This window comes from Sphaeroforma arctica (genome assembly GCF_001186125.1).
Source record: "Sphaeroforma arctica JP610 unplaced genomic scaffold supercont1.734, whole genome shotgun sequence".
NCBI lineage: Eukaryota > Ichthyosporea > Ichthyophonida > Sphaeroforma > Sphaeroforma arctica.
The window spans coordinates 36,965-41,736 of NW_014039824.1; the positions used below are offsets into that span (position 1 = coordinate 36,965).

Genomic DNA, 4,772 nt, shown 5'->3' on the forward strand with positions numbered 1-4,772 from the left:
GCAACGGGCATTTTTGTCTGTAACCTTGATGTGACTAAATCTCCCGAATATCCTGACTTGATCACTGATGAGCTACTTGGACTCGTAAAAAGGGCCAGTGCTCCGGAAGCATTTACTTTCAATAATCACGTACAACCAACCGAGGAGACTCGGTTCTCCTCAATAGTTGATGACAGGCCGTCTATCCGAGGTGATGGATTCCAGGAGTACCTACTAAATTGGACAGATGGGGAGCGTACCTAGACGCATGAATCAGACATCGCAGATGCTGATGTTCTTACACTATACCGTCAACGCACTTGACGCAAACGAAGGCTGTCAAGGTCAAAGAAGCCAGCGACGACGAGCACTGATGAAAGATCAGCGAGCAACAAAAAGCGCACGAGGCAGGGGACCTAAGCAGGTCTCGTTGGTACCAAGGGACACTCCCACTTTTCTCGCCTTGAAGCATGATCCGCCCATACACCAGATAGATAAGGACCAAGAACTCGGCTGTAGAGCCACCGTTGAGATGCGTTTTCTTAAGCCAAGTTGAGATCAACCAAGAGCACCGGTCAGGACTGACTCCGACGAGCGTGGTAGAGAACTCCCGTCATAGTATAAATTCAATTAATAGGTATTATGTAAGAATAGATAATGGTGGTAAGGGACAAGTCTTTCCCTGTACAAAAACACCAATCTCTAGACAATATAGTACTATAAGATGTCACTTTCCACTCATCCACAGGCTTTGAAGTACAAAGGTGGGGGGCTGTAGCATCTAGGGACCAGGTTAGCAAAAAGCCAATCCAACCCCAAAACTCAGGATTATCAAATACTGAGTTTGAGAGTAATTGATAAGATACGACCATAGGAAACAATAGACATCTTCTCCAGTGCGTACCTCTCAAGTAGGTAAAAGTCGTAGGCCGAAGGACTCGCATTGAGTCTTTATTGTTTGGTGTTTCAACACCAGACTCAACCTTTACTTAAGTGTTTATCTCACACGCGGGAGTCCCGGTATCATCTACCGGTAATCCCGCTATATTTCTGATCACTCTAATATCAGAAATATTGGATCCTGGATCCAAAACTCAGTATTTGACAATCCTGGGTTTTGTTTTTTGGATTGGCTTTTCTGATACTCTGGTTCCTAGATGCCACAAATTTCCAGTAGGACAACTTGCATTGACGAGCAGCCGAATGCTGTATTTATATGAATCGGTATATCCCTGATTCGAATGTATATACACGCTTCCTGACGATGTACTATAAAATTACTGTTTTGGTGAAAATTACCGTTTTAGTAGGTATCGCCTTGCTCAACCCTTCTTGCGAATACGAGGTAAGTTTGCCTTCAGTGAAAACCACTTTAACTGTGATGAAAAACTATAAATAGAGACAATTGAAATAGGAATATATTCTCTATAGCTCAGTTGGTAGAGCAACCGACTGTAGTGGTTACATCAATCGGTAGGTCCCTGATTCGATTTCGGGTGGGGAGAATTTTTTTATTGTAAATTTCTTTTTTCGGGGGATATGCAAATCTTACTCCACATATTGTTCCCCGGCTGCTCGTCAAAATATATAAATTTGTTACAGGTTCGACAAAGTAACACTAAAACTACTCCTGATCTGAACGACAGTGCGTTTTTGAATGGCAATGCAATCTTCTGGACAAACACTTACTTGGTAGAGACAGAATATACCCTAAAGAGCTATTAAACTCACCAATTTAGTCCCCCGTCGTTTTCAGCATAAACACATACCTCGCTCGCGATAGCGGTGACAGCGCTGCTATAGCTGTAAGAAGTGGGAAAATATTAGTGTCGATGTCGAGGCAAGAGAAAAGAAGCACCATCTGGTAAGTCGAAGGCTTGAAAGTTATTTAATAGGGAAGAACAACTTATGTGAAAACCAGAGCGTATTCACAAATAGGAAGGAATAATTAAATTGTAACTCGAATGCATCACGCACAAGAATTGCAGATCTACTTGCAACATATAAAAGAATCAAAGTACTGATATAAGTCCAATTTAGAAGGAACGTATGTAAAAGATGTTATGGATAAGAAGGTACAAGAAGAATATCGACTGTAGACTACAGAACAGGGATATAAATGAAAATAAGGCTGTTGTATCGCATATCAATTAGCGTATCAATAGAATATAAACAACTGTTTATTAGATAGGAACAACTATTGCGCATTTATGACAAAGTATATGTAGCAGGACAATGTATAAATATGCAGCAGGTTATTTTTCAATTTCTAAATGTATTCAACGCTCAGGGAACCGAAAATTCTACTAGGTCGGATGCCTGTATAACAGAAAATATGCACTTTGCATGCTTTGGCAAAATTTAATGGACAAACATGGGGAGCAATTAAATTCATGAATACCGACTCCTTAGTTGAATACAGAAAGAGTACTACAGTCAGAATGAGGACGAACATAATATAGCCAGTAGACGCCTGGTTAAGCTAGTAAAACTTTATGACATGAAGGATCATCGCCAGACTGTCAGTGTACGTATTAAAAATCTTACTCGGATGTTGGAATTAAAATGTTGCATCGAGTCACAAAATGTACACATTTAGTCTTCATTGAAATTGCGCATTTAATGTAGCAGGACAACGTACAAGTATGCAGCAGGTTATTTATCATTTTTTAAATATATTCAACGCTCAGGGAACCGAAAATTCGAATAGGTCGGATGCCTATATAACAGGAAATATGCACTTTGCATGCTTTGGCAAAATTTACTGGACAAACATGGGAGCAACTAAATTCATGAATACCGACTCCTTAGTTGAATACAGAAAGGGTACTGCAGTCAGAATGAGGGCAAACATAATAAAGCCAGTAGACGCCTGGTTAAGCTAGTAAAACTTTATGACATGAAGGATTTCTACTAGGTCGGATGCCTATATAACAGGAAATATGCACTTAGGAAATATGCACTTTGCATGCTTTGGCAAAATTTACTGGACAAACATGGGAGCAACTAAATTCATGAATACCGACTCCTTAGTTGAATACAGAAAGAGTACTGCAGTCAGAATGAGGGCAAACATAATAAAGCCAGTAGACGCCTGGTTAAGCTAGTAAAACTTTATGACATGAAGGATCATCGCCAGACTGTCAGTGTACGTATTACAAATCTTATTCGGATGTTGGAATTAAAATGTTGCATCGACTCACAAAATGTACACATCTAGTCTTCATTGACGGATAGTCATTCGTCTGTAGATTCTGAGCATCCTACATGCTTATGTATTCGGTTCTATTATAGCGCGGAATGCCTGAACGCATTCAACAGCTCAAGAAAAAGTATACTTCAGATTTGGAGTTTGACTGGAAGTTAAAATTCTATGATTTTAGGCACACATAACCTCGCACAGGGACATGATTGCTTTGACAATATATATGATCAAAGTAAACCCGATGATGAATTTGCAACAGTACTTTGCGATCAAGATGTTTTTATCCGGACCAGCCTTGTCCATTATGTGCTTCGAGTGCTTTGAGATTGAAATGCAAACCATGAACGTAAGTAGTGATGCGTTATAAGCAGGACTTACAATAAGGTCATCATTAAGTCATGTATCAGAACTTTATATTACTGTATTACGAGATACGAGTAGCGATTGAGAATAAAGGAGTAAATCGCACTGCGAATTGGCACGGGCGTTGAGTTAATAAAACAAAAGCTACAAACTAGAATATTCGGCCACGCTATTTGAATTCAACAATTAAATTCCAACGAACTTCTCAATGGCCTCAAATATATCCTGGACGACGTAATTATCGACAAAAACGGTATGTGGCAGATTTAATGGGACACTGAAATGGCGCAATCCAAGTATGCAACGATGTGTAGGGTGGTGCGCACTATTGCGACATATAAAAACTATCACCGTATTGTTGACCGAAGACTTAAAACAGCAATTAGATAAATTCATCCACCAAAGTAAAAAAGAAACACTTGGAACCCGCCAACGCCAATCTGACTAAGCTTAGAAAATCCCCCTTTGGTTCGCGACGGCAAGACTTCAACGACCGAGCAACAGTCAAATATTGTATGACAACCGGCACATACGGAAGCGTTTCGGACACAGATCATATTTTCTGTAGCGGTTCTCATAAGCTACTGAGTACTTGATGTGTATGTACTTAATCATGCTAGCTCGAATCGCAAAGTCAGCAGCTATATATATATCGCATTTACATGTAGAATAATATAGTATAGTGGCACGTGTCGTATAATATGTAGTAGTATTAAGTATTTCACGCAGAACGAAACAGATTGACTATAGTAGTCAACAGTAAATGTATGTGGCGGATTTGATGGGACACCGAAATGAAGAAATCCCTAAGTACAACGAGGTGATTGATTTCTGAGTGTAGGATGTTGCGCACTATTGCGACATATCACAACCATCACCATGGTGTTGACCGAAGCATTAAATATAAAATAGATAAAAACGTACACTGAAGTAATAAAGCGACGCTTGGAACCCGCCCACGCCAATATGCGACTGAACTTAGAGAACGCCCCTTTGGTTTGCAGTGGCAAGAATCCAACTACCGAGCCATTTTCAAACATTGTATGACAATCGGCACATATGGATGCTTTTTGGGTACACATCATAATTTCTGTAACAGTTCTCGCACGCTATTGAGTACTTACGGTTTGTGTACTTAATCATACTAGATAGGTTAAAATTTATCGGTGGCTACATATATCGCATTCACTTGTAGTGAAATATAGTAGAGTGGCATGTGTAGTAT

General features: G+C 39.8%; 1 non-coding gene across 1 annotated transcript; it reads left to right on the forward strand.

Moving 5' to 3' along the window:
• The first annotated feature begins 1,400 nt into the window (after nt 1–1,400).
• On the forward strand, nt 1,401–1,484 carry SARC_30179. Its single transcript has one exon. It is a non-coding gene; the product is annotated as a tRNA-Tyr (tRNA).
• The last annotated feature ends 3,288 nt before the right edge of the window (nt 1,485–4,772 follow it).